The 16,556-nt window shown below is 37.0% G+C and overlaps 1 pseudogene; it reads right to left on the reverse strand.

Moving 5' to 3' along the window:
- LOC137621861 (uncharacterized) overlaps positions 1–14,291 on the reverse strand; it is a 25,189-nt pseudogene extending 10,898 nt beyond the window's left edge.
- Positions 14,292–16,556: the final 2,265 nt, after the last annotated feature.

Here is a 16,556-nt window from a genome sequence, read left to right on the forward strand (position 1 = left end):
AATTAATAACTTACACATAACTCTGAGGTTGACCGGCAGGCTCTCTCCCTTGCCCTCCATATTCTGAGTGCGACATGTATAGAGGCCAGCGGAGTTCCTCGAGATATGCTGGAGGACGAGGGTCTGGTTCTGGATAATGATTCCCTGAGGAACCTTGTGCTCCACGACAGCTCCCTGAAGCAGTTTTAGAGGATCCGAAAATGGTAGAGATATAATTACGAGATCCAATATATGATTCATATCTCAAATACAGGATCTTTAGAATTGGATTTAATGAAAGATTGAAGTTACAATTGCAATTACAAGTAGCCTATTGGTAACGTCCTTGCCTAGCAATCTGCCGAACTGGAGTTCGTGATCACCTCAAGCTCGAATTTTGTAGCGACTGTAACCTCATCTATTAGTGAGCTAGGATGAGGGGAGGGGTTTGGGGAGCCTATAGGTCTACCTGATTAGTCATTAGCAGCCATTGCCTGGCCCTCCTTGGTCCTAGCTTGGGTGGAGAGGTGGCTTGGGCGGTAACCATATGGATATATGATAAGTCTCTAGGCCATTGTCCTACTGGGGTATAAACCTATATGTTCATTATATATTAAGGATTTTATAAAATATAATCATAGTGATAGTCTAATATATTTACTTCTCTCTCTCTCTCTCTCTCTCTCTCTCTCTCTCTCTCTCTTGGTCTATGTCTGTTGTCTGTATGTTAGTCTCTCACAAACACCCATATACATACATACATACATATATATATATATATATATATATACAATTATTTGTACACATACACATAAAATTTTATACACACATATATACATATATATAAATGCAGACACACATATATATACACATAAAAATATATATGTATATATATATATATATATATGTGTGTGTGTGTGTGTGTGTGCGTGTGTAGGTGAGAGACTATGTATGATTTTAACATATGACACATGCATATTATGATTAAAAATTTACTATGCACCTTTCAGCAATCGAGCAGCCTCAAGTAATATTCTTTTACCCAGCGTTGGGTTACATCATCACATATCAAATCTAAAACAATTTCGATATTGACAAGCATGAAGATGGCACGCAAGAAGGAATTAGCTTATAAAGTTTATCGATAGAAATGACAGCGTTTTCTTTAAGAAATTCAAGAGGGCTGATGTGTTTTAACGTTTATGTACCTCGACTACTACATAAAGTCATATCTCTCATAAGTCGTTAGTTGCAATATGCAGTTTCAATTATATATATATATATATATATATGTGTGTGTATGTGTATGTATATGTATGTGTATATATATATACATTTATGTGTATATATATATATACATACATACATACATACATACATACATATATATATATATATATATATAGGCCTATGTACATATATATACACACATATATATATATACACATATATATACATATATATACATATATATATACACACACACATATATATATATATATACACATATATATTGTACCACACGTATTTCATACACACTTATACAATGTAATGCTATTGTTTTATTATATCTCTCGCTCTCTCCCGTACTCACAATAGAACATCTTGTTTCAGTTTGCCATCACGTGTTTTATATTGTTTGAATTTTTGTGACATTCTAGCTCTCAACTGCTTGTATATAAGCTAGTTATCTGTTGAATAAACTTTACATGCATTCATCTCGTCTCTCTGTTAGCACCTTACAACCACTTCGCACAGTATATATATATATATATATATATATATATATATATATTTATATATATATATAAAATGGGAATATATATACATTATATATTATATATACACGTTTTATTATTATTATTATTATTATTATTATCATTATTATTATTATATGCTTAGCTATAAGCCCAACTGACTCCAAGAGAGAAAAATGACCCAATGAGGAAAGAAGTAAATAAGGAAATAAATAAGCTATACGAGAAGTAACAAATAATGAATATGGAATATCTTAAAATCAGTAACAACGTTGAAATATATTTGTCACATAAATAAACTATGAAGATAGACATATAGCAACCTGTTTTTCATAAACAAAACGAACCAAATCTTATCAGAAATTATCGCATTAACTACGAAGTCAGGTAAAACAACGTAAATAGTAATATATCGAGTCACCCTTTGATCTCTCGTGCCATCCACCTAAGCCGGAAAGTATGTTATGAATGCAACACTTTCGTAGCTGCCTGCAAAATGGGGTCCTTAAAGACCAGGCGATGGAGACTCAAGCGGGCGTTTGGTAATGGATGCTAACGTTGTTTACATTCCCCAGTGGCGGCCGGATATCACTCCTAAAATTCGTCTGCTCTCGTAAGGCCATTTGACTTTATTTCGGGTTTACGACCTCCAGAATTTTGCTGGCTCGAATTCCTTGCTGCTATCAAGCTTGATATATATATTTTTTACACGTTTATCCATTTGGCTTTTTTGGTTTACTAAAGCACACGAATGATGCGGTTGTTTGTGCAATTTAAATAGTTAAAATTAATGAATGTTTTTAATGATATCCAGGTAAAATATTAAGCAGGGTATATATCTTTTACACGTTTATACATTTTGCTTTTTGGTTTACTAAAACACAAGAATGATACAGTTGTTTGTGTCTATATAGTTAAAATGAATGAATGTGTTCGATCATATCTAGGTAAAATAAAAAATACAGAAAGACAAAATTAATTTGAATAAATGTAGTTACACGTATTGCCTAATAAAATCATCAGATATTGATTTCATAATCCTGTAATGTAAAAAACAGATATAGTAAAATAATCGCAAAAAACTAAAACGTTATAGAATTTTATTACATCTCGCCTTTTTCTAATCAACCATTACTTAAGAAAAATAAAAAGTTTCTATTTGCAAATGAATAATTCATACAGATTTCCTTATCCATTTCTCGTTCTAATTTTAAGGTTATAAGTTTGTTTCACGGGTCTTATCACGTGAGATACCAGAGTCAAGACGTATAATCTGTTTCCAAGCCACTCTACACCCAATCTTTGGCCAAGGAGGACCAGGCAATAGCTGCAGGTGTCTCTGGAAGCAGACCAATAGACTCCTCTAATTCTACATCTTAAGCTCATAAGAACGGTAACATTAGGGACATTAGTGTAAACTACTTGTCAATGAGCGGGGCTGTAACTATTGTCCCAATGACTGCGAGTCAGAGACTATTTAAAGGTTCAAAGGTTACTCATGAATGGCAGAGGCAAAGGACAGTGACAATAACCATTTATACATATGATCAACGTCCAAACCTCCTCTCCACCCAAGCTAGGAACAGGGAGGGCCAGGGTATGACTCCTGATGACTCAGAAGGTAGACCTATAGGCTCTCCAAAAATCCCCATCCTTAGCTCACAAGGATGGTGAAGTTGCAGACACTACAAGAAACTATCGCATTTGAGAGGGACGCGATCTCCCGTCCAGTAGAACGCTAGACAGTCGCGTTCCCATCATAACCCCTATTTACTAGGCTACAACAACCCTGATAGTGAGTATAAGAATAGATTATCTAAAGACAAATGTCTGAATAAAAATGAGAAACTTACGTTGTGATACCACGTGACTTTGTGTACGGGAGGATTTGCGTTGATATGGCATTCGAAATAGACATCGTCGCCTTCCTTGATGCTCTCCGGGTTAAGGTTACTGCCCATTTGCAGGGTTACTACTGGTTGAACTGAAAAAAAAAAAGATTAAAAGGATCAGTAATCAGAATTTCAACGGCTTATCCCTAGGTTAGGTTAGGTAAACTAAAATTTCTCATAATTTTGAACACATCAAATGCATCCGTCTCTAGGTTAGGTTAGGTTAGGTAAACTAAAACTTCTCATAACTTCAAACCCAACAACAACAACTGTATCCGTTTCTGGTCCACTGCATTAGAAAAGCCTCAGACATTTCTTTATTCATGTCTGTGGTTTGGCCAGTTTTCATCAATATGCCGTACTGGTCACTGTAGGAGATTTTATATTTGTTCACAGGAAACCAACCTAGTATGGTTGGCCTTGACTAGTACAGCTATGCTAATCATGGTGATACACAAACCCTTTCACCACGTTAAAGTATCCCCACTCAGAATACATCATAGATTAAATAATGATTTGATTATACTTCCATATACTCTATAATATGACAACTCACATTAACTCCTTTGCTTGACAATTTCTCTTTCTATAGTAGAAATATGAATGTTATTTATTTACAATCTTACCCAGCACTTCAAGTTCTTCGTGCATCCATTAATGCATCCTTGCATAATCATGCATTCCTACAAAACTGCTGAGTCTTCCCTTTGCTAGTCCTCTACATTTGCATCTATACATCCTAGCACCACCACCCATTCTCTTTTCTCCAATAAGATGAACAGATCCAGATTTCTATGAAACATTTTTTAACTTTTGTCCTTTCTAATTCTAAGAAATTTTACACTGAAGAACATTTGTTTTTTACATTCACGCTCAATCTTATACATAAAATGCTCGATTTATATAAACTCTTTCGGCCTTTCCCACACCCATCCTAACACTTGAAATGCCACCCTGTCCCGCTAACACTATCTTTCATAATCCTGTATTTCACACCAAAGCATCCAAATTCCTTTCCTTAAATTAGTCAGATGCCACGCATTTCCTCTTTTCTGTATCCCATCCCTGTAATTTCATAAGCCAGAGACTTAGTTTCTTATCATTTTCCATAAGAGGATGGCCCACCTTCAAGAGTACACTTTCAAGATTATACTATCTTTTAGTCTTATGTATGATCTACAGCTGTCAACAGGGAAAATAGCCAAGTGAGAAAAGGAAATAAGGAGATGCACTACAAGAAAAGTTAAAAGAACAATAACATTATACCTTTCATATATAAACTATAAAAACCTCAAAATTACAAGAGGAAGAGTAATAAGATAGAATAGTGTCCCTGAGTGCACCCTCAACCAAGATAACTATCCCGAGAATGTGGAAGACCATGGTACAGAGGCTATGACACTACCCAAGATTAGAGAACAAAAGTTTGATTTTGGAGTGTTCTCCTAGAACAGATACTTACAATAAAAATAACAAAAGGAAGAGTAATAAGATAGACTAGTATCCCTGAGTGTACCCTCAAGCAAGATAACTATCTCAAGACAGTGGAAGACCATGGTACAGAAGCTATGGCACTACCAAAGATTAAAGAACAAAGGTTTGATATTGGAGTGTCCTCCTAGAAGAGATACTTACAATATATATCTAATCTCAACGTACTCTCTGTTGCCGACTGTGGAATCTTCCTATTTTCCGCCCTACAGCTCAGGTACTTCCCACTGTCGCCCATGTGGGCGTGATACTTCAGGATGGACGTCGTGACGTTGTTATCTGGTGACGTCTGGAAAGATAATTAACGTACACTATTAGAAAAAAATAATTTCTAATCGGAAATTCTCCGTAAAAGTTTTTTATTCATGAAAATATATCGACATATATAGGGATATTAGAGATGATATTAATTGATATCTTTTCGTGAAATATTGCGTCTAAATCTTATGAGCGTCGTTTCGAAATCCAGTCACTGTTTTTTTCCAAAAATGATTGGATAAAGTTTGATATTGAGAATCTAGTAAAATAAATGGGGCGTGTAATTCGTGTATTTGAGAGGTCTTTCTTACTACACTGTTAAAAAAACTGTATTTTTATAGGAAATTCTCCGTAAAAAATATACTGTTGGTAAGCCTTATCTCAGTAAAATATAGGAGACCATCATTTTTACCCCAATTTTTTATTATCTGTTTCGGGTTGGTGACCGTAATATCCCTTCTTAATGTCAAAATGTCCGTTTGTAAAACAGCAAATGCCCAGCAATATTTATTCCAGGATTTTTATGATTTTTTTAACGGCAAATTTTTAACAGTATATATATATATATATATATATATATATACAGTATATATATATATATATATATATATATTCAGTAATGGTTTACATTTATGAAACCGGCAACCATCATGAATTTCCAAATGCCCAAATAACCAGATTCGAAAGGTGTTATATGTGATAAAAGAATAATAAATTTCACCATTGAGTCACAATAGCATTTTTTCCTAGTTACCGTCATTTTTTTTACCATAGTTTGTCAGGAACTATAGTCAATTCTCTTTAGTGAGGCAGATTTGTACCAACTCACATGGGTGCCCTTTTAGCTCGGAAAAGTTTCCTGCACGCTGATTGGTTGGGCAAGATAATTCTAACCAATCAGATAGCAGGAAACTTTTTCGAGCTAAAAGGGCACCGCTGCGAGTCAGTGTAAATGCGCCTCATTAAAAAAAATTAGTATAGGAGGACGAGAGGTCTTCAATATCAAATTAATAATAACCAATTACCGAATTTTATCACATTCGAAACGATAAAGGTTTGATTAATAAGCGTTTGACCTTACCGTCATGACCGGCGTGTTTGAGTTGTTCGACGCCATCTTTCCACCAGGTGATGACAGCCGGGGGTCGGGACCCCCACGTTTTGCAGACTAATTCGTAATCTGTAGATGAGCTCATGGGGTCGTAGCCTCTTAATATACTTACGTTCAAGGGTCGAACTGGAAGAGAAAAAAATGGGAGATATGATTTTAAAATCGTTTAGGGATTTTCTAGTTGGTTTGTTCATTTCTTAATTGGATTTACCATCTATTAAATGTACTTATATTTCTTCATACGTATATATTATTATCATTATTATTATTATTATTATTGATGTTGTTGTTTTTATTATTATTACTATTATTATTATCATTGTTATCATCATTATTATTATTGTTATAATCATTATTATCTTTTTCAATATCATTATTGTTATTATTATCATTATCATAATCATTATTATCATTTTTATTATCATTATCATTATTATCATATTATTATATCATCATCATCATTATTATTATTTTTATTATTATTACTACTAATATTATGATTATCATCATCATTATTACTTAGTAAACAAACCAGCCAACCTGAGACTCCCCCAACTCACAATTCATATCGATCGTAACGGCTGAAGTAACTGGAGCCGAGGCGTTGAAATTAGTCGCCTGACACTGGAAGACAGCGTGGAGGTAGTTCCTAGTTAACGAAGGGATCTCTAGGGTCGTCCTCAGGCTTCCGACGGCCTCCTCCTCGACCTCCGTTCGCCACACCTCGTCCTTCACCACCCAGAAGATGACGGGCGGAGGACGACCTTGGAGGATCGGAGGAATGGGATTATATGTAAATATGAGATTATGCTTCGTCTGTTTCTTTACCTCAGAGAGAGAGAGAGAGAGAGAGAGAGAGAGAGAGAGAGAGAGAGAGCAAATGGTGGGGAAATGGAAATTTCCTCTGAAGAGAGAGAGAGAGAGAGAGAGAGAGAGAGAGAGGGGGGGCAATGGCGGTAAAATGTCAACTTTCTCTGGAGAGAGAGAGAGAGAGAGAGAGAGAGAGAGAGAGAGAAAGAGAGAGAGAGGATAAATAAAATAATAAATATATGTATCTGCTAGCATACACACGTGTATATACATATAATATATATATATATATATATATATATATGCACACACACATATGTACAGTATATACTATATATATAACATAAATAACACAGGTCCAGGACACAGTCTCCAACTACTCAGTCATTGATAACCAACGTCTCTCCCAATGCCCTCGCTGAGTAAATATTTCCATCCCTCCAGGAAAGACCCATCAAATATCAATGATTGTATCGCATAAATCATCATAAAAGACACAGTAGCAAGAGAAATAAAAGTAAACGAATGTGATAAATATAAAGATACAGAGATAACTAGAGGGGCACTCAGTAATACGCAGACATCCACCATGGCAGCTTATTCTTGACCTTTGGCTCAACCTTGACCTTGACCTTTCACCTTAACATGAATTAATTGGCGTGGATTTTCATACACTCAAATATGAATCAAGTTTGAAGTCTCTGTGACAACGATGTCCAAACTTATGGCCGATTACGTGAATTGAACATTTTGCTTGACAGTGACCTTTGACCTTGACCTTCCTAAAATACAATCATTTCCAGTTTTTTACATAACAGTTAATCCCTACAAGTTTCATTACGATTAAAACTGTGGCCAGGAAGCTGTTCACAAACAGGCACACACGCAAACAGAGGGTAAAACAACCTCCTTTCAACTTTGTCGGTGGAGGTAATAAGAATGAAAGAAATAGACTAGAGATACGAAGACAGAGATAACTCACCCCCCGTGACCTTGCACACGAGAATAAGCTTTGACCCCTCGTTGTATGGTCCGATAATCGATACGCTCTTCTTGCTCCCAACTAGCTGCTCGGACTCGTTGTAGATCTGCGGTCTGTTTGGAGGAACTGCCGAAGACAAAGGGGGAATTTATCTTAGCTTGTCACATAGATTACAGTTCATAATGGGGAATTTACATTAGCTTGACTCATAGATTACTGTTCATAATGGGGAATTTACCTTAGCTTGACATATAGATTACAGTTTACAATGGGGAATTTACCTTAGCTTGACACATAGATTACAGTTCATAATGGGAAATTTGCCTTACCTTGACACATAGATTACAGTTCATAATGTGGAATTTACCTTAGATTGACACATAGATTAGTTCACAATGGAGAATTAACCTTAGATTGACTCATAGATTACAGTTCACAATGGGGAATTAACCTTAGATTGACACATAGTTTAGTTCACAATGGGGAATTAACCTTAGCTTGACACATAGATTACAGTTCACAATGGGGAATTTACCTTAGCTTGACACATAGATCACAGTACACAATTGGGATTTTAATCCAGATTGGCACAGATTACAGTTCATAATGGGGAATTTACCCTAGCCTTAAGCATAGATTACGGTTCAAAATGGAGAATTTACCCCAGATTGACACACAGATTACAGTTCACTTGACTTCCCTACGTGAATGAATATATACTGTAGATGGGACTTATATGAACTGGTGTCGTTTCATTAAAGAGAAAACTTAGATGTTGGACAACAAGGAATAAAAATAAAAAAAAAAACTGGAGCTGAGGTTAGTTAGATATAATGTATATATATATATATATATATATATATATATATCCAGTAAACCACTTTATTATTCTCTAATATAGAATTCGTTATGAGTCTGATATCCCAAGACAGAGAATTCTGTGTTAAAAAGTATTTATGGATTATTCAAAATTAATCCAAATCACGAGTGTTACTTATAAAATTATCATATATATATATATATATATATATATACTTGCTAGAACTGCAAATTATTTGAGTAAATAATGAAATACCGGTATATCAAGAATGAATTGATAGAAAAAAAAGAGGAAATAACAGTAATAAATGTCAGCAAATCCTAAATTGTTTCATCAATTACATTTCACCTATTCTGAAAAAAGCTCTTTTATTAATACTGTACTTTACTGTACATAATTGTATAATTATAGGTATGATTAAATAATAAATGAATATATTGCGATATATATATTTCATTACTGAATAGAGACTAATCAGTTGTAAGGTTGAATAAACAATCTAAACGTAAAAGAAAAGAATATAAGAATGATGCAATACTTACTAATTACAGTAAAGTTGATAATCGTATTTTTAGTCGGAGAGAGCAGATAATCCACTCTGCATCTATAGACAGCCTGGTCTTTATCCTTAACTGGCTGGATTTCTAAATGGGCCCCGAATTTGGAATTTGAGATCCAGCCGTTGGTTTGGCTCAGCTGGAAATACGCTCTTTTTTGTAATAAACCTGTGTCGACCCAATGAGTCCCCTTCTCGATGCTGGTGCCTCTGGCGTCGAAGCTGAAGTGGGAAGAAACACCATGTTGATTAGAAAGAAAGGAATAGCAGGCGTAGTGAAAGAGTGGCAGGCGTAGTAAAGATTTCCGAGGTGATAAGAGAAATGGCTGAACACCATATTAATTCGAAAGGAAGGAATGGCAGGCGTAGCGAAGGAGTGGGAGGCGTAGTAAAGATTACAGAGGTGATAAGAGATACGGCTGAACACAATATTGATTCGAAAGAAAGGAATGGCAGTCGTACTGAAGGAATGGCAGGCGTTCTAAAGATTACAGAGGTGATAAGAGAAAGGGCTGAACACAATATTGACTCGAAAGAAAGGAATGGCAGGCAGATTGAAGGAGTAGCAGGCGTAGTAAAGATTACAGAGGTGATAAGAGAAAGGGCTGAACACAATATTGACTCGAAAGAAAGGAATGGCAGACAGAGTGAAGGAGTGGCAGGTGTAGTGAAGGAGTGGCAGGCGTAGTAAAGATTACAGAGGTGATAAGAGAAACAGCTGAACACCATATTGATTCGAAAGGAAGGAATGGCAGGCGTAGTGAAGGAGTGGCAGGCGTAGTGAAGGAGTGGCAGGCGTAGTAAAGATTACAGAGGTGATAAGAGAAACGGCTGAACACCATATTGATTCGAAAGGAAGGAATGGCAGGCGTAGTGAAGGAGTGGCAGGCGTAATGAAGGAGTGGCAGGCGTAGTAAAGATTACAGAGGTGATAAGAGAAACGGCTGAACACCATATTGATTCGAAAGGAAGGAATGGCAGGCGTAGTGAAGGAGTGGCAGGCGTAATGAAGGAGTGGCAAGAGTAGTAAAGATTACAGAGGTGATAAGAGAAACGGCTGAACACCATATTGATTCGAAAGGAAGGAATGGCAGGCGTAGTGAAGGAGTGGCAGGCGTAATGAAGGAGTGGCAGGCGTAGTAAAGATTACAGAGGTGATAAGAGAAACGGCTGAACACCATATTGATTCGAAAGGAAGGAATGGCAGGCGTAGTGAAGGAGTGGCAGGCGTAGTAAAGATTACAGAGGTGATAAGAGAAACGGCTGAACACCATATTGATTCGAAAGGAAGGAATGGCAGGCGTAGTGAAGGAGTGGCAGGCGTAGTGAAGGAGTGGCAGGCGTAGTAAAGATTACAGAGGTGATAAGAGAAACAAGCTGAACACCATATTGATTCGAAAGGAAGGAATGGCAGGTGTAGTGAAGGAGTGGCAGGTGTAGTGAAGGAGTGGCAGGCGTAGTAAAGATTACAGAGGTGATAAGAGAAACAAGCTGAACACCATATTGATTCGAAAGAAAGGAATGGCAGGTGTAGTGAAGGAGTGGCAGGCGTAGTAAAGATTACAGAGGTGATAAGAGAAACGGCTGAACACCATATTGATTCGAAAGGAAGGAGTGGCAGGCGTAGTGAAGGAGTGGCAGGCGTAGTAAAGATTACAGAGGTGATAAGAGAAACGGCTGAACACCATATTGATTCGAAAGGAAGGAATGGCAGGCGTAGTGAAGGAGTGGCAGGTGTAGTGAAGGAGTGGCAGGCGTAGTAAAGATTACAGAGGTGATAAGAGAAACAAGCTGAACACCATATTGATTCGAAAGGAAGGAATGGCAGGCGTAGTGAAGGAGTGGCAGGTGTAGTGAAGGAGTGGCAGGCGTAGTAAAGATTACAGAGGTGATAAGAGAAACAAGCTGAACACCATATTGATTCGAAAGAAAGGAATGGCAGGTGTAGTGAAGGAGTGGCAGGCGTAGTAAAGATTACAGAGGTGATAAGAGAAACGGCTGAACACCATATTGATTCGAAAGGAAGGAATGGCAGGCGTAGTGAAGGAGTGGCAGGCGTAGTGAAGGAGTGGCAGGCGTAGTGAAGGAGTGGCAGGCGTAGTAAAGATTACAGAGGTGATAAGAGAAACAGCTGAACACCATATTGATTCGAAAGGAAGGAATGGCAGGCATAGTGAAGGAGTGGCAGGCGTAGTGAAGGAGTGGCAGGCGTAGTAAAGATTACAGAGGTGATAAGAGAAACGGCTGAACACCATATTGATTCGAAAGGAAGGAATGGCAGGCGTAGTGAAGGAGTGGCAGGCGTAGTGAAGGAGTGGCAGGCGTAGTAAAGATTACAGAGGTGATAAGAGAAACAAGCTGAACACCATATTGATTCGAAAGGAAGGAATGGCAGGCGTAGTGAAGGAGTGGCAGGTGTAGTGAAGGAGTGGCAGGCGTAGTAAAGATTACAGAGGTGATAAGAGAAACGGCTGAACACCATATTGATTCGAAAGGAAGGAATGGCAGGCGTAGTGAAGTAGTGGCAGGCGTAGTGAAGGAGTGGCAGGCGTAGTGAAGGAGTGGCAGGCGTAGTGAAGGAGTGGCAGGCGTTGTAAAGATTACAGAGGTGATAAGAGAAACGGCTGAACACCATATTGATTCGAAAGGAAGGAATGGCAGGCGTAGTGAAGGAGTGGCAGGTGTAGTGAAGGAGTGGCAGGCGTAGTAAAGATTACAGAGGTGATAAGAGAAACAAGCTGAACACCATATTGATTCGAAAGGAAGGAATGGCAGGCGTAGTGAAGGAGTGGCAGGTGTAGTGAAGGAGTGGCAGGCGTAGTAAAGATTACAGAGGTGATAAGAGAAACAAGCTGAACACCATATTGATTCGAAAGAAAGGAATGGCAGGTGTAGTGAAGGAGTGGCAGGCGTAGTAAAGATTACAGAGGTGATAAGAGAAACGGCTGAACACAATATGGATTTGAAAGAAAGGAATGGCAGGCGTAGAGATTGATTGATTGATTGAAAGTTTTCTGGCATCCTGACATCTAAGGTCATTGACGGCAGGCGTAGTGAAGAAATGGCAGGCATAGTAAAGATTACAGAGTTGAAAGCAGTGTCACGGCTGAGTTGGTGTAGGCACGTTGTTTAGGAGGAATGGTGGGGAGGATATGAGGAGGGCTTGGAAGGAATCTTTTAGTGGGAAAGATCAAGATAGAGGTATAGAATTAAATAGCGAGATAAGGTGAAGGATGATATGGAGAGAAAAGGTTTGGTAGAAGATGGTGCCTTTGATAGAAGGTATTATAGAAGATGCATCAGGCAACCGACCCCTTAATGTAGGGATACCGGTGTGAAAGAAGAAGAATTTTAAATTGGGGTCTTTGGTTTCTACAATAGAATAGGGATGAATAAGTAAAATGTTAATTTTGAATTTTGAATGAGGAAATTTTAGATAATCATAGAATTATATCTGCTTTGAATATAATTATTCCTAGACGTGAAATATACTAACTTCACGAAGTTTATCTATGTAGCTGAATAGGGCCTGAGCGTAAACAAACACAAATACACACACACACACACACACACACATATATATATATATATATATATATACACAACAACAACAAATTCAGGAATTTCTAGTCCACTGCTGGACAAATTTCTCAGACATGTCCTTATTCATGTCAGGGGTTTGGCCCCTTTTCCTCTCCACGCTGGCCAGTGCTGATTGGTGATGGTGGGAGACTTTTCTGATCACTCACAGCAAAGAAACATAGTATGGGTGGCCCTTACTAGTACAACTTTGCTGGTCACGGTGATATATAAACCTTTTCACCACGCACAGGTATCCCCCCTCAAAAAGGGATATTTATATATATATATATATATATATATATATATATACATAAGTATTATAGTGCTTCTTGTCTCCTTGACTATATGAAAACTGAGTCTAAAATGTTAAAATTTCCATCCTTCTTTTCAAAATGATACGAAATATTTTGATTATATGAAAAAATCCCAGATCATATATTTCACAGAAGACACAAGCAATAACTACTATTAAAGAGAACGGAGCCCAGATAAACAGAAATGAAATGGTAATTTTTAAATGTTAATTTACCTATAAATTGGAGTTCCAGCAGCCCCTCTATACCACAGGATGAGGACTATTCTGTCTCCAGGTAAACCGGAACTGACGTCACAAGGAAGACGTCCTCGTTCGTTCAACATAGCGAGGGCTGACGTATACACGGCTGCAAAAAGAAGGAAGAAAGAATTTTAAGTAAAAAAAAAAGCATTATTATAAAAGAAGGAAAAATAATAATAAATAAAAAGCATTCTAAATTATCTTAAATAATTACGATATTAAATGATGCTATTTGCTACTTTTCTTCTCTCCTTCCAAACAGCTGATGATCCTAAGGAGGGTTCAGGTATCATAATAATAATAATAATAATAATAGTAATAATAATAATAATAATAATGATAATAATATAATATTTTTTAATATGTTTTAAATATTACAATCGAACCATTCTTTTCTTTTAAAACAATTCCATTTCCATGATCAATTCCTGTCGGATAATTACTGGTACCCTAAAATGAATACCAGTAGCATCTTTATAATATAGACGGTATCCCATCAGTCCATATCCGATGAAAAGAATAAATAAATTAAATGACTCTAGGCACTCTCTCTCTCTCTCTCTCTCTCTCTCTCTCTCTCTCTCTCTCTCTCTCTCTCTCTCTCTCTTTTCCCAACAGTGGATGGACTAGAACCAATCTGGGAATCTGCTCACAGAATAGAGAAGTTTAAAGGTTTAAAGGCCGCACATGAATGGCAGAGGGAAAGGGAACTGATATTGCTCTATCAAGCAGGACAATGTCCTAGAGAATGACCATATATACATATGATCAGCGTCCAAGCCCCCTCTCCACCCAAGCTAGGACGAGAGAGAGCGAGGTAATGGCTGCTAAGTCTGCTGATGACTCAGCAAGTAGACATTTAAGCTCTCCTAAACCCCAATCATTAGCTCACAAGGATGGTGAGGTTGCATCGACCAAAGGAACTAACTACAGCAGGCTCGAACCTCAGTCTGGTGATTACCAGGCAAGGACGTTACCAACAGGCCAACATCGGAAGGAAAATTACCAGTGGGTATACAATGAGGCGCTGCCCAGCCAAACGAAAGCCTACCCAGCGGAACAATCCTTACCAGGAAGGACCGGGTAACCGTAAACAGAGAAAGGGTATAAGTGGGCAAATCTAGAGATAATCACCACAAATGGGGACTTCACACACACAGATCGACCGAACAGCACTTCCGGCCTGGGGCTCTTCAACTCAAGGGAATTAGCCTCCAAATGTGGGGACTGGATACCAACCCTGTATGTGAGGCAACACCACAAACAGTAGAATACATCCTGGGGGGGGGGGGGGAGGGGGGGGGGGTCGCCTGTGGGTTCGACATTGGCACGATAAGATATGATGATTGTGTCTTCTATTTTGTTTTTCATCCAATATAATTATCGTGCTTTTCGCTTTTTTCACTGGTCATTGCGTTCCTATGCAATTTACTGCCATTCTTTATTAGTATCTCATTTGTTCATTCATTTCTTATTAGATTTATTGGCAATTTTTAGTTCTCATCGTTCCTATTCCTCATCATGGAAATTATTGGAATTTCTGCTTATTATCCTATTCTCTTTTTGGACAATTTATTTGTCCTTTTTGTTGCAGTTTGTCATCGCTCCATTCATTTGTATGAAAATTATTAATTACTTTCGTCGTTTTTAATGGAATTGGAGTATAATTTCTCATAATTCACATACATTTCTTTATAGATTGCAAATTATTTTCTCTCATTATTCTTGTAACGTTTTATATCTCTTACTGCAACTGATTATGTAAGTTACAGAAAATTTTTTAATCTGTTTACGCAAATAATGAATAAGAAGAAATGTTGATATAAATACAGTACTCACCAAAAGTGAACCACCTCTAGCTGACACAATTTATAGCTTTTTACTTCTCCTTTGTACCATCTATTTCGCAATATAAGGGAAATTCAGCACCAAAGAAGCATCTATCTATCTCCCCTATACAGTAAAGAACAACGTGTCTAGCTATATATATATATATATATATATATATATATATATATATATATATATATATATATATGTATATATATATATATATATATATATATATATATATATATATATATATATATATATATATATATATATATATATATCGAAGGTCATTGACGCCGACATCGTTTGCTATAAATAAATAAAAGGAAATTTCATTTTAAAACCATAAAATCGAAGATAATTTAGGTTAGAATATCCCCCCCTAAAGAACACTTAAAAATAAACACAATAAAAAAAAACTCAATTTTTTCTTAATGAGGCGCATTTGCACCGACTCACAGCGGTGCCCTTTTAGCTCGGAAAAGTTTCCTGGTATCTGATTGCTTAGAATTATCTTATCCAACCAATCTGCGATCAGGAAACTTTTCCGAGCTATATATATATATATATATATATATATATATATATATATATATATATATAATATATATATATATATATATATATATATATATATATATATATATTCCAATCACGATTAGCAGCATTGTTAGATGACTTCTCGGTCCTTCCCTGTACCTCAGGTAGGGGGAGAGGGAATAGTTATGCCCTGGTGAGAGGGGGTAACCCCGAGAAGTACACTTGGAACTACACCTCCCACAAATGGCCAAAACTGTCGTGTTGTTGTTAGGAAAGTGGGAGGGCTGTGGAGTGTTTAATCTGTGTGTGTGTGGGAGCAATGCGTATCTGTCTAAATATTTAGCTGTCATTCTGACGGGTCGTGTACAGTAGCTTAGCATAATTATCAA

Source organism: Palaemon carinicauda, chromosome 28, assembly GCF_036898095.1.
Source record: "Palaemon carinicauda isolate YSFRI2023 chromosome 28, ASM3689809v2, whole genome shotgun sequence".
Classification (NCBI taxonomy): domain Eukaryota; kingdom Metazoa; phylum Arthropoda; class Malacostraca; order Decapoda; family Palaemonidae; genus Palaemon; species Palaemon carinicauda.